The sequence below is a fragment of the Prionailurus viverrinus genome, chromosome B1, assembly GCF_022837055.1.
Source record: "Prionailurus viverrinus isolate Anna chromosome B1, UM_Priviv_1.0, whole genome shotgun sequence".
Lineage (NCBI taxonomy): Eukaryota > Metazoa > Chordata > Mammalia > Carnivora > Felidae > Prionailurus > Prionailurus viverrinus.
In genome coordinates, this window is record NC_062564.1 from 115,191,933 (window position 1) to 115,218,954 (window position 27,022).

The following is a 27,022-nucleotide window of genomic DNA, read 5'->3' on the forward strand; positions in this document are numbered from 1 at the left end:
GCTTTCCTCAGGTAATCAAATAAGGAAGGTCAGAGAAAATCCATCACCAACTTTTGAAGGTTAATTATTTAATTTTCCAAATACCAAAAAAATATAAAAGGGGAAAGTCTCCCTCCCATTTCTGTCCCTGGTGGCCCAGTCCTTTGCTCCCACATGGTGACTATTATTATTTTATTATGTGTCCTCCTAGGATATTTTATGCACATTTAAGCAAACATAAACGTCTTAATTTTTTCCTTAAAAAATGTAACTATACATCTTGGTGCTGTTTACATATTGGTGCATAAAGAGTTTCCTTATTTCATTCTTTTGCAGCTGTGCTCTATTCCATTGAATGGATGAGCCTTTATTTATCTATCAGTCCCCTTTGAAAGAACATCCAGGTTGTTTCCAATCATTTGCTCTGCCCTCTGAAAAAGGAAGATTTCATTCTGCCGGGAGCAGTGACAATGAGACATGCCGGGGAATGTGTGTTGAGTGACCCCAATCTAGAAAGCCCATTTGCTTGCTTCTCTTTTGAACAGTTAGGCCTTTGGAATCTGCTCGGTTATTTTTCTTGCCTTGGATCAAAACTACATGATTGGGAGAATCTATTTCAGTTTGCCCTTTTCCTAAAAGACAGTATGATGCTGTAGTTAAGTATCTAAAGCCAGACAATCTGGGTTCAAGGGCTGGCTCTTCCCACTTACTATTCAAATGCTCTCTATCTCAAAATAGAGATAATAATAGTATACACCTGACAATGTTTTATAAGGCTTAAGTGAGTCAATATACATATCAGTGGCTCTTATTATGTCCAGCATCTTTCAGAGGGTATTTGGTAAGGAGCAACCAAAACAATAAGAGGTATCATTATCTCAAGAAATTACGCCCTAAGTCAGCGGTTCTCAAAATGTGGTCTGTGGACCAATAGTAACACCTGGAAACGTGTGAGAAATGCAAACCTACTGAATCAGAAACTCTGAGGGTGGGACCTAGCAATCTGGGTTTTAATAAGCCCTCTAGGTAATTCTGATGCATGCTATGGTTTAAAACCTATTGTTCTAAAATGTCGGGTTTGGCATCTGAGGGTAGTTTAAAAACATTCAGATCATGGAACACCTAAGAAATCATGTTCTTTGTGGGGCACCATGAATTGGTGACATAGAATTCCATTCATTTTACCGGTGGAAAATATGCCCATATTATTTGTATGCCATTTTTTTTCTTCTCGAAAATATATACATATAATTGTTTCCTTTTTTCCCCCTTTTTTTATTTGAGAGAGAGAGAGAGAGAGAGAGAGAGAGAGAGAGCCTGCTCGAGCAGGGGAGAAGGGCAGAGGGAGAGAGAGAATCTTAAGCAGGCTCCATGGAGTCTGACATGGGGCTTGATCCCATGACCCTGGGATCACGACCTGAGCCAAAATCTAAAGTCAGACACTCAACCAACTGAGCCACCCAGGAACCCCTAGAATTCTTTTCTTTTTAATCACATTTCCAAAGTTTTTCTTTTATCATTTGTTTGCTACTAGTTTTCTTTTAGCATTTGTTTGCTACTGATAGATTAAATGGTAGCAAGTATTAATATTTAATTAAAATACAGGGGAAAAAATCAAAATTGAAAAAAATTTCTAACTTTTGAACTCACTCTATAATTGCAAAATGAGACTTGGTCACTGTGATTTAACTTTCACCATTTTTTTTTTTCATCTATGTATTCATTCAGCAAGCATTGACTACATTGTCAAAAATGTGCTGAGTGCTTGGAATTCTAGTGAATAAGACAGGCAGGAGGAGGATATGGCCTGTCCATTGATCTGTCATATGATCTATCTGCAGAAAATCACAGTCCCATTTGTATTATACCCATATTTTTATGCCGTTGGGGAGAGTTTCTAGAATGAAACAAACCGTTAATGTCCCTATCCATTAACGGTTGTGGACCAGCACAATGGTTTCTTCAATGAAGAAATGTTACTGTCCTATAGCAAAGACCAAGGACATCAAATAGGTCTGAGGTCAATTCCAGCCAATTGTCAAGGCTTCCCTGGAACATTATCTTGAGAAAGATTCTGAGGTATTATGGCCGGGCAGGAAACAGTGCTGTGCACAAAAATGAACCCTTGGAGAGTGTAGACTTCCTTTTCCCTTGGGATATGGGAGGCTATTTCTCAGCATTTCTTGCATTATAAAATGGTACCTTTTGCCTTGTCTCCCCCTGAGGCTACTAATAATGTTGGGCTTCTCCTTTCCCCTTGTAGTTTCCTTCTCCAAGAGCCATTGGGAATGCCCTGGTCAACTTCAGAGACAGTGAACAGTGTTTCCGATGTCAAATATATGAGCATGGGATGATTTTCTCTGTGGTGTTTGGTCTGAGGCTCAAGTGCCCAGCCCTATTGCGTTCTTCCATTGGCTTTAAGACACCTGGCTTGTTTGTGAAGCAGCGTGAAGCAGCAGGATTTGTTTTCCTGAATAAGAGAGCATACACTTTCCCCTTTGCTACTTGGTTGGCATTACACAGATGTCAACAAATGGCCCTTCACCTTCCACCTCCATGTCAATCAGCCACTTGGAATAAACACAAAGAAGATTCCCACTACAAGCTTCGTGTTTCATGCAAGAGAATACAGAGGAGATAAAGTGGGCATTAGAGTCAGGAATTCAGTGGTTGGGCTGGTTCTCCATTTGCTCTACAATTAAAAAGGTGTGTATGGAATTTCTAGATTGCTCTTTATTTGCTTACATGCCTCTCTTACAAAAAAAAAAAAATCATGAATCCCTATTTAGGATCCATTAGGATCATAGCTCTAGGGAAGTCTGAACCAGATCAATCTGGTTCATTTGGTCTGCTGGAGCTATACTTTGGAATGTGTGGTTCAGAAAAACCTGTTCCATGCTTTAAGAAATGACAACGACCCTGGAACTGCAAAGATTTTTTTTTCCCCATTCAATTTCTTTCAAGAAGAGTCAATATGGAAATATTCCCAGGAGATTTCTCCATTAGCTCTGTTGAGAATATCTGGAGATTATATTTATCCTGATTTGCTGAAGACATTAGAAATCATTGTTCTCTTCCCCTAAAAATGTTTTTTCCTTCTCTTTCCTAATATTTTGCTTCTTTATTCAAATCCAACCAACTTCACAATGCTTGCTCATCACTGGACTCTTTGCAGGTATTATTTGGATCTCCTTTTGTTGGCTCTCCTTTCTGAGTACTTCTGTTTTCTATGTAAGTTTATGAGTGCCTCAGACACTGTTTTTAAGCTCTTGCTTTTTTCTTTATAGTCATGAAAAATATATTCTGGGGTTATCTCATTTTAAACCCTACCACAAAATGATGATTTTACAACCTTTATAAGGTTGCAAACTGGAAATAAAACCAATGTTTCCCATAAGATAACCAACTGTAAAAACTATTAGTTATCCACCTGATTGATTCAAATTTTAGACCACTGGCACATCTGATTCGCAGGTGGCTGTCAACCAACCCTAATCATAATGGAGACAGGAAGAGAATTGTGTGTTAAGTTAAATCATAGATAACTGTTCTTATAGGAATATCAATTTCCTTCCCTTACCAGAAGTGACACTGAAGAGTAAAATGGACCGGCTTACTCTCATATTGTTTTTCTTCCAATCTTATTTTGGAAAACAGTGAGCAAAGACAAGAGGGGAAAAGAGAGTAAAGGAGATGTGAAAATGCCACGAACTATCCCTAGAGTAAACAAAACAAAACAAAATAAACCTGGATTTTGTTGGGACTTTCAAGACTGTGGACATAATATGCCATGTCCATTCACTGGCTCTAAGCACAGTTTTTACAGCCAGTCATAAAATGGAAAGTAAAGGTTCATTGTGAAACAGTTGGCACACATTTAACAAAGGTAAGACAAGCTGGCACCACTATAATTTATACCCATTAGCATGGGGTTCGGTGGTGATCTTATGGTAGAGGGCACAGCTAATAAAGAACTTCAAAAGAAGACAGAACAAATTATGAAATGTTGATTAGTGTAAGCAGTTTACATTTCCAGCTATGGTGAAACTAAATTTAAATTGCAAAGATCCGCAAATATCACTATTAGTTCATATAAACAACCCAGCCATTCTATAAATGGATACAGATTTCACACAATGAGTTTTGCCATAAAAAGGAATCAGTTATCATATCTGAAATCGACACTATTTAACTTTGCAAAGGAATGAAATGATAGCTCTTGAGAATACTCAAGAGAGGTTATCTGTCAAATCTACACTTGGAAAGATTTTCCTTGTGAAGAGAGAAAATAACTGGATCCCTTTGCCTTGTAATAACCCTCCAGATTTCTAAAAATGGGAACTGACTCCTTAATCCTTATTTTTACAGGTAAAACAATTCCATCCCCATCAGTTTTTTCTTAAAAAACTCATTTTCCATATCCTTTGTTACTTGGTTATTTTTCTCTGGTTCTTTTCCTCATTCCCACTTTTCTCTTAAAAAAGAAAAGGAGGGGGGTGCCTGGGTGGCTCAGTCCATTAAGCATCCAACTTCAGCTCAGGTCATGATCTCATGGTTCCTGAGTTACAGCCCCCCTCAGGCTCTGTGCTGACAGCAGGAGCCTGGAGCTGCTTTGAATTCTGGGTCTCCCTCTCCTCTGCCTCTCACCGGCTCGTGCTCTCTCTCAAAAATAAACATTAAAAAAAAATTTTTTTTAAAGAAAAGTAGGTAGGTCTCAGGAAAGATTCTTCCAAACTTCACCCAGAAGCATTCCCACTTCTTCTAACTCGTGTGGGTTTTTGTCATTAGTTTTGATGGCAATTTCATCAAAAACATAACCAGATACTTTTAAATTCCTAAGAGAAGAGATTTGAACACAAATCAAAGACGACAACTAAACCTCTAAAATTATAATAGCCCTAATCCCTCTGTTAAGTGTACAGAGGGTCTGCAGACCACATGAGCTCACCCTGGAGAACATGCTGTATTTACCTGGGAACCAACTGCTGTACTATGACATGGACTCTGTGCCTGTCTTCGGTCTTACACCAAGAACTTATACTCTGATGCACAGTAGAGAAAGGGGTACTCAGAATGCTGTGCTGAGGCTACTGAAATCGGTTGCTTTTTAGTGCATTACTTTAGTCGTGAGAACGTTGGATAAGTCAAGCTCTTTCTGAGACCCCAGACATCAAAGAGAATTCAGTTAAGGGCAATGCTTTGAAGAGCAACAACTATACTATTCTTTACCAGAAGTTGTGTGAAATGTAGGTTTGGCCCATTTATTTGTGTAATTCTTTTTTTTTTTTTTAACGTTTATTTTTGAGAGACAGAGAAAGAGAGGGAGAGAGAGAGAGCGACTGGGGGAGGATCAGAGAGAGGCAGACACAGAATCCAAAGCAGCCTCCAGGCTCTGAGCTGTCAGCACAGGGCCGATGTGGAGCTTGAACCCATGATCCTCCAGATCATGACCTGAGCTGAAGTTGGACGCTTAACCGACTGAGCCACGTAGGTGCCCCTACTACTGTGATTCTTATGCACATTTCAAATGCCAAGGAAATCTGTTGAAAAACGTAGATTTGACCATTTAAAACTTGTATGGCCCGGCATTTTGTTTGTGGACAGCAGATTGCACCATGGTATAAACTGAAGCATCATGTTAGTTGCATCACAATGGCAGCACCAGCCATGCTCCTCAAAAGTTATGGAATAAATACACACAACTGTAAAATTCTTGGTAGTAAAACCAAAGCAGAAACTTGACTTTGTCTAACCAGAGAGACAATACTTCAGAACTGAAAAGAGTGCTATAAATCCAAAGTTCACAAACTCCTATTTCTTTATCACATGTCTTTCAAGTACCTTACTGCTCCAAGTGTGGCGCCCATACCAGCAGCATGGACATCACTTGGGAGCTCATTAGAAATGCTACCTCATTTTGTATACACAATGGAGTACTATGTGGCAATGAGAAAGAATGAAATACGGTCTTTTGTAGCAACGTGGATGGAACTGGAGAGTGTTATGCTAAGTGAAATAAGTCATACGGAGAAAGACAGATACCATATGTTTTCACTCTTATGTGGATCCTGAGAAACTTAACAGAAACCCATGGGGGAGGGGAAGGAAAAAAAAAAGGTTAGAGAGGGAGGGAGCCAAAACATAAGAGACTCTTAAAAACTGAGAACAAACTGAGGGTTGATGGGGGGTGGGAGGGAGGGGAAAGTGGGTAATGGGTATTGAGGAGGGCACCTGTTGGGATGAGCACTGGGTGTTGTATGGAAACCAATTTGACAATAACTTTCATATTAAAAAAAAAAGAGATGCTACCTCAGATTTACTATATTTGCATTTTAACAAGATTTCCAAGAGATCTGGACATACATTAAAGTTTGGGGAATACTACTTCATAGATGACTTTCTAAAGTAATTTTTACCTGCAAAATGATTTTATCCTCTTAAGTTCCCTTTCCAGGAAGTTAAAAGCACTAATTTAACAAAAAACAATGAAAAATCTCTTGTAGAGTCATCAGCAAAGCTTTCTGTCTTTAGAATCATAGGATGGCCTACTTCACCCAAGGGCTAAGATCAGGGGGAAAAAAGAGTTTAAAAAATAACTCTTGGCAAAACATCAGATATTCCCTTCCATGCCTTACCTTGTCTAGTAAGGAATCTCCCTAGAATCAGCTTCTTTATTTCACACACCTTCTACCATTGAGAGTCTAGAAAAACTTCAAAGGAGGACCAGGTGCTCTAAGACTAACAGGTGTTTATTATTATAATTTAATTTACTGAAAGAATTTAGTTCCATAGCAGTCCTAAGGAGATTGTGAACCCAACTGGAAGAGTAAGGAGCCTACATGCATACTCACCAAAGATCAACTCTACCCTACAACTCATAGCACATTGACCTTAAAAAGGTGAATGGAGGGGAGAAGATTCTATCACCAAGAGTTGTGCGGGGTTCTAACTTGAGCCCCTTCCTTTGAAGTGCTCAATGGCTTCCAAGCCAGCTTGTGGTTTAGTTCTCTCCTGTGGATAGAACATTTTACGAATAGTGGCATAGTTTCTTATGGTAAAGGGCAGATATCTACAGACTAGGTTTCAAAGTATATGGAAAATAACTTCTCACAATTCTAGGTTATTTTCACTGGGGACCCTACAGCAATTGGTGGCCATTCTTGCTAGTTCCCCAGCCCATCCCTTTCCAGAAAGTACTTAGGCATTTTAAGGAAATGTGCTCTTAAATCCTTCTGGATTTTTCTGCCCAGCGTATGTCATGTGGCAATGTCTGCAGACAGTAGTCTGACGATGAGTACTATACATGATTCCTTAGAGTAGTACTTCCTGAAAAGTGGACCAGAGGACAACCGTATCTGAATCATCTGGAGTGCTTGTTCAAATGCGAGCTCATGAATCTCCAGATCTAGTAAATCAGAATCCATGGAAGCTGGGTCTTAGAATCCACATTTTGAACACACTCCTGGGGGATTTTTTTTTTTTTTGCACGTAAACTACGGCTCATAGTTTGAAATGTGCTGAATTTTGGACTATGAGAACACTTTAGTCTGCATAGTATTCTATAACTATCTCCAACATTTCATTCGTGGTTTGAATGAGCCTGAGGTGTCTCACTATCTTAAGGAATCTCAACCCAGCCTAGGTTATTTCTCCATGTAGAAGTGTTAGAGGAAGAAATAAAGTATATCAGTGGATACCCTAAAACACTGAAATGCTTCCCTGGTGATTTAAAGTTTATTTTTATTTATTTTGAGAGAGACAGAGCGCATGCATGCAAGTGTTGGGGAGGGGCAGAGAGAGAGGGAGAGAGAGAATCCCAAGCAGGCTCCATGCTGCCAGCATAGAGCCCAACATGGGGCTTGATCAAACCCACCAACTACGAGATAATGACCTGAGCCAAAATCAAGAGTCGGACCCTTAACCGACTGAGCCACCCAGGTGCCCCTGCTTCCCTGGTGATTTAAATTGTGGCTTGGTGTATCTCCAACCCAGGTTCTCTCTGCCCAGCCAAAAGATGTTTCCACAGGCAGGTTCTCTTGAACTGTGGGATTAGAACAATCACTGCAAGACAGAAGTGATATGTCAGCTAGGTGGATTGAAGAAACCCCTGAACTTTCACCTAGACTATCTACAAACATACAGCATTTCAGTTAGGTAACTAGTTGGTCCGTGCCTGAACTCACTTTGCAACTGATTGATCATATCTTGGGTTGTTTCAGAATTTGCACCAGAATTATGCTTTCATTTCTTAATTTCTACACTGAGAAATGAGTAGGTTTGAATTTTCCATCAGTTCTGGTCAAGAGTGCCTATTTACCAAGCTCTAAACTCACTGTGTTCTCATCACATTATTGGTGTGTGGTTTTTTTTTTTTTTTGTCTTTCCCTGGTAGAAAGGGAACATTTAAATGAATAGTAGAATAAAAAGGTTATCCAGAAAGAGAGCCATTGCAATCACTGTTTAGAAGTGAGTGTTAATGCACATTTTCATTTAAGCTCCAAAAACAACAAATCAACTAGCACACATTTTAAACCACTTGTATAGTAAAAGAGTTCTTTTTAAATTCTCTGATTCTTATCAACATAAGTTCAGTTTTCCACTGAAATCAGCAATGAGGTAACAAATTTCTGGCAGGGTTTTCCCATCAACCTATACACCCAGCCCAGATTCATAAGCCATTATCTGGACACCTACATATTATGATCAATAGTTAACTGCCTCATTTTTACTTAAGGTGAGATTTCCTCTTTGAGGGCTTGCATTTTTTTAAAAAAATCCACAAAGAATTGGGGCGCCTGGGTGGCTCAGTCAGTTAAGTGTCTGACTCTTGGTTTTGGCTCAGGTCATGATCTCATGGCTCATGAGTTCGGGCTCTGTGCTGACAGCGTGGAGCCCAGTTGGTATTCTATCTGACCCCTTTCTCTCTCTCTCTCTCTCTCTCTCTCTCTCTCTCTCTCTCTCTCTCAATATATAAACATTAAAAAATTTGTTTAAAAAATACATAAAGAATTAAGTTTCACTTCAAAGGAGTAATATAAAGAATGCTATGCTTGGCCCAAGAACTAAATCATTTCCATCCTCATGAAAAGCAGACAACCATAGGTATATGTCCAGCTCCTAATAAGTAGCCATCAATTCTTTTCCCCTAAAATGACTAATTTTTGTCCCTATAAACTACTGAGAACTAACTATACTCAGAATGAGACAAGCTTGGTATTTGCATGACAGGAAGTAAACACATGAACTTTGAGGGTAATGTAGCCACTGTCACATCTTAACCCTTTGTTCTCTGTGCTCTCAATATCATTGATATGTAAACAGAAATTTATTCTGGATGAGGCAAGAAAGATTTTAGTCACCTCAACGAGCTACTTACTTAGTATTGTTGTTTCTGGGTCTGAAGTGTTAGTGGCCAATTCGTTTAGAATGTTTTAACACAACTTTGTGTGTTCAAATGACAAAAGGGTAAATGGTGCGTGATAGCTAGTCAGAGGTAGGGAAAAAATGGCTCCTTTCAATATAAGCTTTGTGAAGCACATGTTTACAGTCGGATGGGAGTGAAGAAGTTGCTGCCTGAGCATTAATGACGCTACATGGAGACAAAGCGAGTGCTTAGTCCAAGTTCACAGTACTCCCAGCAAAGGTGGGCAGTTCTCACTGGTCATCAGTTTATGAAATTACTAAGGACTTCTTTGCCCTTAATTTCCTAAAGGAATGGCAGGAAATGAAATCAAGAACCCTCACTATGTAATAAATCAAAAATACACCTTTGCAAGTAAGTTGAGCAATTTGCCTCAAGTGATGTAATTATTCCATGCTGAGCCTAGATTAAAAGTCAGAACGTAGAGAAGCCTGGGAAGAGAGCATAGTGTGTGTTCTCTGGGTCCACACTTCATCAAACAGGATCTCACATCATTCTTGCAAGAATCCTATGAGGTAAGTTTTCTTACATCCGTTTTACAGGTGAGGAAATAGGGACTTGGTGTGGGTCCTTTGGCCACCTTCACACAGTGGGAAAACTTCAGAACCAGGAATCGAACGCAGGCTTCTCTCTTTCAAGCCTGAATCTCGTGTTTCCCCAAGTGTAATGCACACTCCGCTCCTTTAGGCGGTACAAGGAATCAAACCAGTGCAGTTCTCCACTATACCCTGAGTGAGAATCACCTGTGAAGCTCGTTAAACTGTAGAACCCCCACACCCTTCCCCAGAGCTTCTGAGTCAGCACCACCCAGGTGATTCTGAAGCAAGTGTTCTGATGGTCTCACCGTGAGAAACACGCACTAGGGATGAAAATGTAATTAGTACTACGAACCCACTTCACAGGCATTTTCCTTTTCAAATAAACTTAAAAAAAAAAGTGAGGAGGTGGATTTTAAACTCACGCGTTATTGTTTAAATCTCACTGTATGTAAAAAGAAGAAATGATAGCGGAGGTGGGAGCAGATCTGACAAAGATCCTAGAGGTGGTACTCGAAACACTGGGTTAGCAGGTGAACAGCCTATGACCACTACTCAGGTCTACGAACAGAACTCTGCTGGCCACCCAGCAGCCCCTCAGAGTGCCTCAGCCCATCGTAGACTGCTCCCTCCCTCCAAAAATAACCACTACCTGAGATTAAAAGCAATCATTTCCTTGGAATTCTTTCTAGTTTTATCGCCCAAGTGTCCATCCTGAGATACTGTCATTTAATCTTGCCCATTCTTTAAAATAATCTTGCCCATTCTTTAAAATCTGGCATATCCATTCATCAGTTGATGGACATTTAGGCTCTTTCCATAACTTGGCTATTGTTGAGAAATTGTGGTTTATATACACAATGGAATATTACGTGGCAATGAGAAAAAATGAAATATGGCCTTTTGTAGCAACGTGGATGGAACTGGAGAGTGTGATGCTAAGTGAAATAAGCCATACAGAGAAAGACAGATACCATATGGTTTCACTCTTATGTGGATCCTGAGAAACTTAACAGGAACCCATGGGGGAGGGGAAGGAAAAAAAAAAAGAGGTTAGAATGGGAGAGAGCCAAAGCATAAGAGACTGTTAAAAACTGAGAACAAACTGAGGGTTGATGGGGGGTGGGAGGGAGGAGAGGGTGGGTGATGGGTATTGAGGAGGGCACCTTTTGGGATGAGCACTGGGTGTTGTATGGAAACCAATTTGTCAATAAATTTCATTAAAAAAAATAATAAAAAAAAATAAAATAAAATCTGGCATATATTTTCAATCTCTTTTAATCTACTGGTTATCCTTTTTCTTTCCCCTTACAATTTATCTTTTGAAAAAAAAAAATCTCAGACTAACTGAAGTTTCCCACTTCAGTTTCCCACTGCAGTTCATTTTGTTCCTGTCCTTGATATCTCCTGCAAATTGGTAGCTGGGCCCAGAGACTGATCAGATTCAGGCAAATGCTCTAGGTAGTGTATTCTTGGCAGAGCTCTAGGTAGTGTATTCTTCCAACAAGTGGCATATAATGTCTGATGTTCTCTCCTTTTTGATATAAGCAGCCATTGATTCAATGCCTGGATCTATTAATTCATTAGATGTTACAAAATTGTGAAATTCTGATTGTATCATTTTCTTTTCATTTGTTAGCTCTAACAATCTTATAAGGAGATATGTGGTGGTATGGTTCACAAAGGAAAGGTAGATAAATGCTTGATTTTGTTTTCTTTTACCTACCCAGTTTTTAAAGCAACAAATCAGTCCCTGTTATCTTCAGAATGGGTTTCAAGCCTTCGCAATTCTTACCAAATTTGAAGCTCAAATTGATTGTTGGGAGCCGTGTCTTCAAGGTGGTGCCCAAGTCCATTAGACATGACCCTACTGGTCTTTGATAGCTTCTTGGCTACCTGGCATTACAAGATCTTCCAGGCTCATCTTGTGTGTCCCCTGCCCCAGACTTGGAATCAGTCATTTGCCAATAAATCCTGGTTTCTTTTAAAGGAGAATAGTATTTCTAGACCACATCTGGACCCTAGGAAAACTCATTGTTTCAGAGGTGGTTATTATTTCTAGAGCTTTTCAGTGAACAGAGCTAAGAAATACACACACCAAATATGCACATATGTTTTTTAAAAATACAATACCTCATCGATTCTTACTATAGTGCATACCTAGGACAACAAGATTTTCACAGGGTTCATGGGACAATAGTTCTCGAGTTCTTCCATGTTGATTATAAACTTCATGCCCTTTTTTATTGAAAGTGAGTTTTGCTAGATATAAAATCTTGGCACACATTTTCTTTCCTTGAGTGTCTTTCTTTATTTTATACCGTTTCCTTCTGGCACAAAGAATTGTTATGCCACAAAGTCTGATGGCAACCTAATTGATGTTTCTTATATGTCATATGCTTTCTTTGTCCACATACACAAACGATTAGGATTGTTTTTTTAAGCTCAGTGATTTTGTGAGAATTTTTCTTTACAGTTCAGTAATTTTACAAGAATTTTTCTTCGTGTTGGTCATTCTGGGTTGATACTCCAAGGCTCACAGTGTGCTTTTTAAAATGTTGTTTCTTGGGGCGCCTGGGTGGCGCAGTCGGTTAAGCGTCCAACTTCAGCCAGGTCATGATCTCGCGGTCCGTGAGTTCGAGCCCCTCGTCGGGCTCTGGGCTGATGGCTCAGAGCCTGGAGCCTGTTTCCGATTCTGTGTCTCCCTCTCTCTCTGCCCCTCCCCTGTTCATGCTCTGTCTCTCTCTGTCCCAAAAATAAATAAACGTTGAAAAAAAAATTTTTTTAAATGTTGTTTCTTTTTTTTTTCTCTGTCTTTCAGAAACATTTTCTGGAATTTTTGTATTTGTTCTGTTCTTGCACATTGGTTGTCTTCTTTAGGAATTCCTAGTATCTTCAGGTTTTGTTTTCTTTGCCTGTCTTCAAATGTCTGCCTTATTATCTTGAATCCTTTTTATTTCTTTCATCCTTTATTTTTAAACTTTAAAATTGTCCTCCTTTTCACCTTCTGCTCCTTCACTGGCATTTCCTCTAATTTCGTGTTCATTTTTACTTTTATTAAAAAATTTTTGACACCTATCCTCCATCTTTAAAGTGCAACTGTTGTTGTTCTTTCGTGTTCTGAATAATTTTCTTAAAATATTTAGCTTGCCTTTGAAATAGCACATTATAGATTTTATCTTTTTTTTTTTTTACTTATTTCTTTCCGGTATGATTTATTACCTGTAGAAATGTTATTCTGCCCTCAATACTCTTTTTTCTTTTGATAACTGTGTGTAGAATTTGACCTTAAAATTTCTGCTACCAATTCTTATGTAAAATTAGCTTCCTGAACTTTTAGGAAGGGTTTTGGTTCATACAAATTTCCTAACTTCACAGAGATCTCTCTTCTGTTGTTTTTGTAGATCGTTTGAAATATAGACACATATGGCAGCTTCAAGTACCTGACCAGTACTCCTCAAAACTGCCAAGATTATAGCAAACAAGGAAAGTTTCAGAAACTGTTATAGCCCAGAGGAGCCTAAGGAGGCGTAATAAGTAAATGTAATGTGGTATCCTGGATGGGATGAAACATAAAAAGGACATTAGGTAAAAACAAAGGAAATACGAATAAAGTACAGACTTCAGTCAATAATAATGTATTATTATTGCTTCATTAATTGTAATAACTGTTAAAGATGTTAACAATAGGGGAAACTGGGTGGGAAGTACATGGGAACTCTGTACTGTCTTCTCAATTTTTCTGTATCTAAAATTTTATTTCTAAAAAATGAAGTTTAGTTTTCATGCACACATGTGCATTCACACACACACACACACACACACACACACACACACACACAGGGCAGCTTGCTTTCTAAGATTTCCTGGCTCTGTTTTCCCCACCCATCCACTTTTATCTGAACCCTCTCTTTTCTGCACCTCTTCACTGTGAGGTCCTGCACTGGGAGAGAGCCCTGGAGGGTCAGTCTTAAGAGCTCACAGAGGCTATATTGCCCCGGTTACTGTAAGCCTTAACATGAGAAATTTGTACCACCAGCAATTGTCCTGACAAAGTCAGCTGTTATCAAAATGACCTGCCTTTAGTTCCCAGTTTCATCTTTTTGGGGGCTCATCCATTATTCTCATATTTATCAAATCCAGCCCCATTACTTCCCTCTGTTTTCTTTTACACAGATGTCAGAAAGATACCGATCTTGCAGCTCATATTCTAGGGGTCACTGGTTTACCTTGTTCCCCAGATTTTTCATAGTTGTCCATGGATTTTTAGTTTTATGATCTAGTTGCTGTGCTTTTTTTCCTTATAGTTTCTGATCTTGAGTTTCCATGTATATATTCATTCATATAGCATACAATTCACCCTGTGTTTTTTTGTGGGGAATTTAGGAAGACCCCCAAATCGTGCTGCCACCATTTTCCCAGCATTCCAAAAACAAACTTTAAGGCCATCATCAACATTATAGAACTGAGATAATGAGGATTTTTATTATGGTAGAAGATCCAATGGCTTGTTTAACTATAGACAGGCTAGAATGTGCTGTGGGTGGTAAAGATATGGTCCTGTGTTTTTCCACGTGTTTCAAAGCAGAAACTCAAGGACTTCCTGTCACCTGTGGCATATAACCAGTTCACAATTACTGACGGTGCTGTCTACGAAGGCAGCAGCAAGGACATTTGAAACGCATCAATCGTCCCGATGATCTCATTCATGTTACTTTACTGAATTTCTCCTGGTTGATCGGTCTTTGAGGAGTACAAAGAAAACCCAAAACACACATGAGTGTGATTTCATCACCTTCTGCCAGGACATGATGCCTGTGTGGAATTTTCCTCCTGTCACCCAGGAAACACAGCTTTACACTGGAGATCCTCTCAATGAGGCAAAACTTAGGTGACATCAGAACAGTTGACATACTGGGAAATAATATACCTTATTTCCAGGGGCCAGTTTTTAAAATTTCTTAAAAAACAAAACAAAACACTCTCAAGGTCTTTTTTGAGGTTATTTCTCCCTTTCATAATTGGGGGGGGGGGAGGGCGGGGGAGGTGCATAGAGGCTGTGTTATCATCTTGAAGAAAATTTTCCAGGCCTATCTGACAAGAAGGCTGTATTTTCAGCCCAAACCCCATGAACCTGATTTTACTACTATCTTAGATAGACACTTTTAACAGGGCTTGCTCACATAACAGTCTATAAACTACTAACTTAGCAAAATTAAACTTGTTAGAAAGAATCCACTCAACTTCCAACAATTTCTTCCCTAAAGTATTAATAAATCTCAACATAAACTTATCCAAATTACACTCTTCTGTCTGCCCTTGACCTTTCTTTAGGCAAAGTGCTAAAAAAAAGGCAGCCAAGAAGAGGAAGTAACAGGGACCCTCACTTAATCCACAGCCTGGATAATCAAACCCTAAATAAAGGATATAATATTTTATTTTAAAGCTGCAACTAGACCTTGTTGGAATTAGACAGGGCCTCTTTCTCCCCAGAACATTCTAAGGACGAGAGGCCACCCTCAGAATGCCACCCTAACACAAACTGATCCCCATACACATCACTAGTCATGGTTTGTTTTCTTATATGGCAAAAGTTTATTTTATTTCGCTGCTCCATCAAAATTTTTTATCTCATTTATCATACAGTTCCTGCCTGGTGTGTTTTGCCAGAACTAACATGCATGAAAATTATGTTAATGGGCCTTGGACTGGTTTTAATGTACTTCATATAATCAAGAAACTAAACAAACAGAAAGGGCTCTGAAAGGTGCTCATTCTACTCAGAAGAACTGCTTGCTCTTGTAAGACACGTTTTTGAGGAGAGTACCTGCCAAGGATCAAACCACCAGCAATTCCCTTGAAAAGACCTGTTTATTGAAAGAAGAAAATAGACTAAGGGACTTATCATTGTATCCCACCCCATCAAGTACCCTAGGTTTCCATTAACCAGTGGTGGTTTCATGGAGAGAGACTGGGAAGTGATTTGGAACGGATTCTTAACACGAAAACTGACCAAAAGAAAAATTAAGTTTCGACTTTTGAGGAGAAGCCAGCTTGGTGAAAATCGTCCATTGCTTGAGGAATTCAATGTGTGTGTACACAAGGATGTCACTATAATGCTGGCCCGGTGGTCTACTTCCAAAGCACACTGACGTTGGGAAAAGCGATATTATAAAGAGGTCTTTCTGCTACTTTTGAGAATTGAATATCCTAAGATTTAGTACAAGATGGACCCACATTATCATAAATTTTCCTCAATAAATAAGTTTTATAGAAAAAATTCCATTAAGCTTGCTGAAGAACTGAAACTTTGAGGATGAGTTTCAAATAGCTTTGTGATATTGCTTTGAATATTTATATCTACATACTAATTTTTTGTAAACAACTGCCAAAAAATTTCTTGAGAGCCAGGAGTTGGGCTAGTCTCTGGGATACAACAACAACCGCATACACACAACTCCTTTATTAGCAATGTAAAAAGAATGCTAAAACCAGATAGAATCTATGTGTCTGAAATGAAAATAAAGACATTGGTCTGCAATTTTTAGTCATTTAAATGATAGTATCAGATAGACTGGTTGCCCAATCAAACCTATAGAGTTGGACTGTGGTTAAAAATGGCTGAAGTATGTGATCTCTGAATGATTGCGATATGTAAAATATGTAACCCTTATTCTTATTTTGGATAGCATCCAGGACGTTGAGGTCATTTCTGCCCCAGTGACAGGAGGACCTCTGCGCTTTTCACAGGAGAAATGTCTGTTTTGTTTTTGTCTAATCTGTTTTCCATTGAGAAGAAGAACTATTTTGCTTCATGAAGAATAAGAAGGCAAAAACACAGCTGGACATCACCAAGCTCAGAGGGGCCGGCTGTAAATGTGAGAGCTGGCAGTGGGGGCCGGTTGCCAAAGCAGGACCCTGGAGATTGAAGGCTGGCAAAGAGTCTGTAAGCAAAGGGGGCTGAAACATGATATCATTTCAATAAAGCACCCTGTCAATATAGCTCACCAACAGCTAAAACTCCACAATTGGAACTTTTGTTCTTTGACTCAATTAAACAAGGCTTTGTCTATGGAAATAAAAACACCCTTGAAGAAAGATAGCACATGAAACTTACCGTTTATTTGGCACTTCAACTCAATATATGAGTCAAAGTCTTTCTTTACTGTTTGTTTAATACGAGTAGCGGGCAGGGGTGTAGGGGTGGAAGCAGGGCAACAGTGGTGAGATAGAAAGAGAAGGGATAAAGGCTGAGAAGACCCCTGGGATCGAAAGGGAAAATAAACCCCAAAGGAGTGAAATAATAGAAGTAGAAGTAGAAGTAAAAATAGAAATGGAAGCCAGATCTTAACCATACACTCTCCCCCTTAGGCATCTTGCTAACAGTTCTCCAGGTAGAACAAGGTAATAATCCCTTTCTACAGTGTTCAACCATGCGACAAATAGCAGTCTATAAGTATGCCATGTTTTTAAAAAGATGTTGACCAATTGTACCTCTGCAAGAGTATGACTAGGGAGATGAGAATCATGCAGGATCTTTGAGGAGACTAAGTATGGTTGGCTAGCGAAGATTTAGCAGAAGCATGATAATTAAGTTTGTGAAGGGCGGAAAGGCAGATAAAGATGTACACTGAGAAGTGTTGCCCTTGATAACACATATAAGACCAATGAAAGGAGCTAGATTTGGGATCAGTGTAGAATTTTCAAATCCTCAAAAAAGGAAATGAACTCCTTCACAAAATAGTGAGGGCCTTATCTCTAGATGTACTCAAAAGTCAGTTGCTGAGTATTCATTAAAGTTATTATAGAAAGGATTTATATTAGTGAGAGCTCTCAGTTGAAAGTGACAAAAACTAATTTAATTTAGGTGGCTTAAGCAAAAAGGAAATTAATTGCTTCAATATAATTCTAGATTCAACATAGATGGATTCAGAAGCTCACATAGTATCATCAGGAATCTCTAGCACTTGGTTCTCCCTGCCTTTGTGTTGGCTTCATACTCAGGCAGGTCATTCCTCAAATGGTGGCAAAGAGGACAACCTACAGCTTCAGTCTTACACTACATCAGCTAAACAACAGGAATGGAAGGAGTTTCTTCTTTCTTGATGGCACCAGCAATTGCTGGAATTCACTCTAGCTACAGCTAAGTGCCTCCTCTGAACCTATTTTTATGGAAATGGGAAAGCAGCAGTCCCACGAGCCAGAACTAAGTCACGTGCTTGCCCTTGCACAATTCTTGGTGGCCATGGGCATGGAGCACCCTCTTTGGCTAGGCCTGGGTCACGTCCACACCCTTAGAGCAGGAGAGGAGGGTGGGCTGGAGTCAACAATCCCTCCCTCCTAAACCATGTGGACTGAGAGTTGCCAAAGGAAAATCAAGATGCTATTATCAGAAAAGAGGGAGGAGTTTCAGGATAGACAAAAATAACAGCTATCCTGTAGCAAGGATAGGAGACAGGCCTACAAAACTTTTATAGCCTTTTCCAGTTAAAATTGGGTTGACTGCTAAATACCATTTGCTAAATTAAGAACTAGGTACTCATTCTATAATTTAAAGCCAAACTGTTGACTTTTAGTTACATAATCCCTTAGATATACAGTTACATCAACCCAGAAAGCAAATTATTCCAGCAATAGCCTGTTAATCACCTCCCTTTGTAAGATGTAAGACAGAAACCAGTGGTGTGCTAGCCAAATGACTGTTGGAAAATAAAGCCCCGATGTATAGTATTTGCCAATTTCCATGGTGTAAATACTCCCAGAAAGGCCAGTTTCAAACTATCAACATGAAGTCACTAAAAACAGAGTTGGGAAGAGATGCACACATTCATCACTCCCGAGTTGGTGCTGTCCCCTCCAGCACACGACTTGACAAGACCGAATAAGTGTTCTAAGCTCATGAAAAATGATCTCAGATGATGGAGTCCAGTTTTTTTGTTTTTTGGGGGTTTTTTTACATTTCATTTGAGGATACAGTAAGAGACTGAATTTAAAATATGGCCTAAAATATGCAAATTAAGTCTATCCGTGTCCCTACAGTGGCTACTATTAACTATTACAGTAGATATTTTCAACACAATATGGAATTTCCCAGTAAGCTCTTCATAAAATAGTTCTCCCTTTTTTTTATGATTTAACCTGAAGAATAATGAAAAACAAAAAACAGAGGCATTGCTAGTTGGTGACTAATTATGATGCCTCCAGACTTGTTTGAAAAACCTAAGACCCTTCTCCACCTAACAAAAACCGGGATACTTTTTGGCAAAAAGAACCAAATCTAATGGGAAATAAAACACATGTCTGCAATATTTTATCAATGACTTGATTTTTTCTGTGACAAATGCAAAAACCCCACAAAAACAAATACAACTATGTATCAATGTACATGGCAGGCATTCGGCAAGAGGGGAAGAGACCATAGGAGCTGGCACAGAAACTCAATAGGAGAGTCATTCCTTACAGGATGAGAGCACATTAAAGGGACCTCTAGCAAAGCTTTTTATTATGTTTCCTCCCAGAAGGTCTCGGTTCAAACTTCAAGCATCCCACATTCCAAATAGACCACTGCAGTTATTTTAAAAGGAATTACTTATAATTTAGCCTTTTCAAATATTGCAAAACAGAGTATGGGTAAATATATATTTCTTAGTTTGTTTATAGTATCCTGTTGGAATTTTAGAAATTGATTTTGTCCTCACTGTCAGCAGCCTCAACTACTTAACCATTCTGAACTGTGAAAAAGGCAATTTCAGGTCAACACTTGGAAGCAGTAGTAGTTAACAATTATGTAACCCTTACTTTGTCCCAGATGCTGTTCTATTTAATACAGGCCCTTTGATGCACTCAGTCAACAAAGAGTGTTGCACCAGACTGAGGTCCATAGCCCCAGAGAGTGGGTTCCAAGAGGCCATCCAAACCAGTAAGGACTGACTTCAGGGGTCAGGAGCTGAAGCCAAAACCAAGTGGTGCACAGATAGAATGGAGTGAGAGAAGTAGGAGGCCGCCGAGCGAGGCCAGGCACAGGATCTTCCCTTTTCTCCTGAAGGTGCTCATGTGGCTTGTCCCACTTATCATGCCATAGATGGAACAAATACAGAATCCCGTTTTGAAAAGTAGAAATCTGAATTTTAAAATGGGTAGATTAAAAAAAGTCTGTGGGGGGGCGCCTGGGTGGCGCAGTCGGTTAAGCATCCGACTTCAGCCAGGTCACGATCTCGCGGTCCATGAGTTCAAGCCCCGCATCGGGCTCTGGGCTGATGGCTCAGAGCCTGGAGCCTGTTTCCGATTCTGTGTCTCCCTCTCTCTCTGCCCCTCCCCCGTTCATGCTCTGTCTCTCTCTGTCCCAAAAATAAATAAACGTTGAAAAAAAATTATTAAAAAAAAAAAAAGTCTGTGGGGAAGGTATTTTTATGGAAACCATAAAACCCAAAAACTGTACAAGGAAAGATTGATCTATTGAATTTGTCTCAAAATTTAAACTTTTGTAGGAAAAAAATACCATGAAGAAAGTAAAAAAGACAAACCTGAATTAAACTTTTGTAATACATACTGCTTATACAGAAAGATATAAATCAGTAGAGAGAAAGAAAGAAAGAAAGAAAGAAAGGGAAGGAGGAAAGGAAAAAGAAAGAAAGGCAAAAAAGAAAAATAAGCAAAGGACAAATGTGAAAATCTTCTAATAATTTTATATACACCACTCATAATTTTAAAATATAAACATTAGGGGCACCTGGGTGGCTCAGTGGGTTAAGTGTCCAACTCTTGATTTTCAGCTCAGGTTGTGATCTCATGGTTCTGTGCTATAAGCACAGAGCCTGCTGGGGATTCTCTCTCTCTCCCTCTTTCTCTACCCTCCCCCTACCCCTGTTCACATGCACACATTCTCTCTCTGTCTCTCTCTCTCAAAATAAATAAACATTAAAAATATTTTAAAATAAAAACACCAGTCATAATTTTAACAATGCAAATTAATACAACAATGAAGTATTCTTTTGACCTACACATTTAAAATTAAAGCAAGAATGTCAGCAAGTGTGTAGTAAGAGATAAATTATGAAACTTTTCTCGAGGACAATTTGGCAAAACATCAAAATTCTAAACGCATATATCCTTTGACTTTGCAATTTGGTTGAAATCCAGAATCCAGAATAATAATAAATCAATAAAATCAGGATTTTGACTAATGAAGAAGCAAGCCACCTAAAAATGAACACTATTGTTCCTAGACGATTGATGATGTAATTTAGACTACGAGAGAATGTGAGACTTCTTGGACTGGCCTGATGGATAGCAGGTCAACTTAGAATATTTATGAGCAGAGGTAATAACAAATTCTGAGCCTACTTTGATCTGTGATGTGGTTGAATTGGTTTTTCCTTTGCCCTCCCTTAGGCTGATCATTCGGAAGAAACCAAGGCCACTCAACACCCATAGGTTAGCAAGCTAAGAGCAGCACTGTATCAGAGGTCGGGGAGGACAGAGAGAATGTGATGCAGGGTAACAGAAACAGCAAATGCTATGTGACTGCATGGGTGGGAATTTGGCTTCACAGAAGCATATTACCTGACAGGGGCCTTGAACAGAAAGAGCAGAGACTTGGAAAAGCCAGTCCAAGGGTAGGGAAGAGCAAGATCAAGAGTCAGGAATGGGCAGAAAAATTTGAGACTTAAAGACAAATCTAGGAGATATTGGACCAGGAGCAAGAAAATTCTTAGCATTTATCTATAACCATCAATACATCAAGGAAAACAGAGACCCTGGGTCTTAAGATATCCTATATGAGTGGGTCCCAAACTTTATCCATTCATGACCTTCCTTCCAACTTCTTGCCATATTGGACAACAGGTGTACTTGCTCTAAATTTTTCCTTTGGTTCACTCCTTTTGTATTTAGCCTTGTCTCAAGGAATAATACCCATGAAATAATACGTTTGCATATTAAAAATAGTTCTTCAAATACGTGTTAAGTAAATATACAGCTGAGAAAATGTTTTTAATTTTTTTTAACGTTTATTCATTTTTGAGAGACAGAGAGAGATGGAACGTGAGTGGGGGAGGAGCAGAGAGAAAGGGAGACACAGAATCCGAAGCAGGCTCCAGGTTCCGAGCTGTGAGCACAGAGTCTGATGCAGGGCTCGAACTCACGGACTGTGAGATCATGACCTGAGCTGAAGTTGGATGCTTAACTGACTGAGCCACCCAGGCACCCCCGCTAATAGAGTGTTTTAAAAAGCTCACTGTATACCACCTAATATAATGACATGTGAACCAGCAGAGTGACACATATCCCACCTTGAGAAATGCTGGTCTTCAGATAGAGTCACTTAGGAACTGATGTGAGAGCTGTCATTTGTTCCTGTTTACATCAAATATGACAACCTAGGCCAAACATGAAGTGTGAAAGTGAGGATACCAGATGGCATTTTTAAACCATGCTGAAGCATAACTTAACATACTATGGTACGATGAGAAACTAACATTTGGGGGGCAGCTACTGTGGGTAGTACATGTGCTGGTTATTTAAAATATCGTCTGAATGGACATGGAAGTTTCACAAAATCAAGTAATATAACCAAGCAAGTGACCTCCATGTACAAACACCTTCATATTCCCAACCCCTGACAGCCTGATATTAAATATCATTTCAAAGTAGTTTGGGCTCAGTTTTACTCCCAACCTTTGAGGAAGGTTGTTGGATCTCACTTGAAAGGATGGCCATCCTTTAAGGAGGAAGACCACAATACCACAAGAAACGAGGAAAGAGAAATATATAACCTTCAATTACCTTACAACATTTACTAAAGGCGGGAGAGGTTTCAAAACAGTGTGACAGCCGGTTGGAGTCATGGCGTGGTTTCTCCTTTATCTGTTTATTTGCTTAAGGTACATGTATTCACATCTCCCACCAGTCCTATCATTTTCTGAGCGACCAAAGATTTTTAACCAGGCTTGTAATTGTGGCAGTATGGACCCCTCTTCATGGAAAACGAAATGACTTATCTTCCATGGGTCAGAGAAAGGAATCAGGGAAGCATGGTTGCCTTAGCCTCCTGGTTAAATGAGCTCTGATTTGGGGGATTGGGGCAGAGTGTGATTTTATTCTCCTGTTTGTCCCTACACCATACAAAAGCCCTCTTCTTTATGTGTCCAGCAAGGATGAGGTAGGTCGGGGCTGAAGGTGCCAGGGGAAGCATGTTGTGGGGCACTTGGAGAGAACAACCAAAATGATTAAACATTTCGGAAGCTGTCCTCACGATGAAAGAAGCAAAAGAATTTAGATCGATTGTGCCTTCAGAGAAGAAGGTTGTGAGGACAGGGATATGACTCTCCATCCTAAGGGATAGGGATGGTTATTGACAGGCACATGGCAAGGATCCGTCAACCACATGCACATGAGTGGAGCAACACTGAACTTGACGGGAGGTGTTTCTTGTGAGCTGCAATTCCCTGACTGCTTTCTAGAACATCACCAGTATACGAGAGGCAGGGCAGCAAACAGTGTAGGCACACAGACTCTGGAGCCAGACTTAGTCTCAGTTCCCTTGCCTGTAAAATAACAACAATAAAAGTGCCCACTTCATTAAGCTTCCGTGAGGATTATATCTGTTACTATATGTAAAATGCTTGAACCACTGCCTGGCACATAGTGCTACGTGTTTGTGATTGTTGTTTTGTTAGTGTAATATTAACCATAAGTACTTGCTCCATTTCCATCAATATTAACAAGTTTGGGGATTGGTCCTGAAATAATACTATGGTATGGTGACAGATGATAGCTATACTTGTGGTGAGCATAACATTAAAAAAGTTTGGAGATTCAATTAAAGGGCATGAATTGGAGGTAAGATGTTGAATAAAACAAAATGTGTTACAGCGGGGGAGTGGGGATTTTATCCTGTAGGGTTGACCCATGTTTGTTGTTTCAGACAGCTTTTCTGAGCTGGTGTGAACATAGTCCTTCCTAGTGGGTAAAGTGTATACAAGATGACCCATTGAGTTCTTCACAGCCAGCTGGTTTGGTATCAACAATGTGATCACAGCAGCTCTGGACAGAGAAAACTTTTCCTAAATGCAGCTACAAGAGCATCTCCTGTCAGGGTCTATGTTGTTTTATGCACAGGCATATGGCCAACAGATCTCTGCTATCTACCAGTCAATAAACATGTGTGATGGCGTCTCTCCCTATGGCAGGAGGGGAGTGAAGAAGTGTCTTCGAATCCAGACTTTACAAAGGATATGAGCAGGCTCTGTGTGTCTCTGCTGTCCATGTCAGTCAATAAAATTAGGTCCTTACATCTCCCTTTTCTTGAAGGCATTTAATTAGTTACATATTCATTGTTTTAAGAAGCACACTCGAGTAACAATAGAGCTTGAGAGCAGAAAAAAGAACTACTCAGGCTGGGTTCTGACGCCATAAAAACTTGGTGATAGGAAGTAACCTCAAACATTGGTGAAATCTTCTGAACGAAGTGGGAGTCTGCCTGCTGAAAGATGCCCCATCCCATCTGCTTAGTGGTACACAGATGTGGCTCAGTGGGAGTTGAAATCCTGGAGATCCTTGACATTTGCAGACTCAGCTATTCATAGAAGACCATTGGGAAGCCACCTCAATGGGCTATGCCATGTAATCATTTGTAATTCTGCTGCAATGCCGGAGCTCCCGAGGGACCACATAGCTAGTGACGGGAGCATGGTGTACTATACTAGGCCAGTCCACCATACTGTCCAAACTGGGACTTTTTTTTTTAATTTTAAATGTTTATTTATTTTTGAGAGGGAGAGACAGAGACAGACAGAGTGCGAGTGGGGAAGGGGCAGAGAGAGAGGGAGACACAGAATCTGAAGCAGGCTCCAGGCTCTGAGCTGTCAGCACAGAGCCCGACATGGGACTTGAACTCACAAACCGTGAGATCGTGACCTGAGCCGAAGTCAGATGCTTAACTGCCTGAGCCACCCAGGCGCCCCTGGACAACTTTTAAGAGTAAGAGGGGGGTGCTATTAATAATTACAGTAGGATAACAGGCATAAACTGCATCTGTACTAGACAAATTAAAACATATGATCACCCCACCCAAGGTCTAGCGTTTGGATCTTCTGTTAGTGTAAGTCACATCTGTGATTAATTAAAAAAATTTTTTTAATGTTTATTCATTTTTGAGAGAGGAAGAGAGAGCACAAGTCGGGGAGGGGCAGAGAGAGAGAAAGAAGGAGACACAGAATCCAAAGCAGGCTCCAGGATCTGAGCTGTCAGCACAGAGCCTGATGCAGGGCTCGAACTCAGGAACCTCGAGATCATGACCTGAGCCGAAGTCAGTCACTTAAGTGACTAAGCCACCCAGGTACACTTCTGATTAATTTTTTTTAATATATTTATTCAAAACAGCAATACAGTAAGAAATAAATTTTTATTTCAGGTTGGTTAGCTTATATGAAGATTTGCAGCCGAAACTGTTAACTGTAGAAAAGCTGGGGAACTACAGAAACATGTCCATTTTGGAGATTCATCAAAATCTTGCCCTAGAACTTTGTGGAACTCCCAAGAATTTACCGACTTGTCAAGCATGGCATAAATCTGAACCCTGTGTGTCTACCAAATTGGGTCAGGCCACTTAAAGAGTGAGTCGACCACCTGAGCACAACTCCAAACAACATCACCAGGGCTTGTTATTCAGATCACTAAAGTAAATGATCAAGTGGGCCACTGGTGATACTGATGTCTTATGAGGCACTTACTGACAGCTGAAATTAATTATTTAACTTAGGAAATTTGGAGTCAGGAGCATCATTAAAAAACAGCCCCACTAAGTCTTCTGGGTAAAAGGAAATCATTGCAATGCGCCATATACCCAGAATGAACCAGGCTCTTCACTACACTCTCTATATATGTTCTGATGTAATCTTCATAATGCCATGAAGAAGATACCATCCCCATTTAGCAACTTGAGGAATTAGAAAGTTGGCATGACTTGCACAAGGAAGCGATATAAAATATAAAAGTTATAAAAAATATAAAACCAGTGAATGCTTTTACACAATCATGGTCAGGAGCCATGTTGGCAGCAGAAAGTCAACTTTCATCTCCTGCTCCGCTGGGAAGGGGAAGAGGAATTAATTTTTTGCTGCCTCCAAGAAACCACTACTATTCAGTCCATCATGTGCCAACAAAATTTAGAGACTAATTAGACTAAGATTGGTACCTGCCTACAAACTAACCTGTTTCTGGCTGTGAGTTTATTGCTCTGTACAATTCCCAGGGGAAGGGCAGGCATTCTGGGGCAGCCAAAGTGACATAAACAGGGCAGTGGTTTGCAAATAGTTTGCCACCAATGGGTAAGAGAGCCCATCTCTTTCTGAGTCTTCAATTCAACATGAGTGTTGAGTCATTAAAATGAAGAGGAAGAAACCGGCACTAAGGGTTGCAACAGGGAGAGAGAGTAACTGCAAACTGCAGCCGGGAAGTGCCCAAAAAGCATTCTGCATCAAATGCAATGATAACTAAGTGTGGAGAGCACCAGTCTGTTTAAAAACAAGGCACCCATCTGCAGTATGTGACTCCCAGATGAACTCGCTTTAGGGTAGAAGGGGAACAGACTGAGGCTTAACACTGTAGTAATTACCTATAATTATCATTTTGGATTTTTTCTTTTTACATAAAAGGAAATACGTATAGTTATGCTGCAATAATCCACTTATGTATAGTTTTTACTAATTCTATGATAGGAGATGGGAGTTTGTGTAGGAGAGTACTTTCAGGTCAAGCTCTAAATTTTTTTTTAATGTTGATTTATTTTTGAGAGACAGAGAGAGACAGAGTGCAAGCAGGGGAGGGGCAGAGAGACAGCGAGACACAGAATCCAAAGCAGGCTTCAGGCTCCAGGCTCTGAGCTGTCAGCACAGAGCCCGATGTGGGGCTCAAACTCATGAACCGTGAGATCATGACCTGAGCCAAAGTCGGATGCTCCACCGACTGAGCCACCCAGGCACCCCTCCAGTCAAGCTTTAAGTGAAAATGTGTTTCAAGTCACCATAAGCTGGGTAAATACAAAGATCTGGGATTTTTAACGCATGTATGAAGCATTGGAAGATTA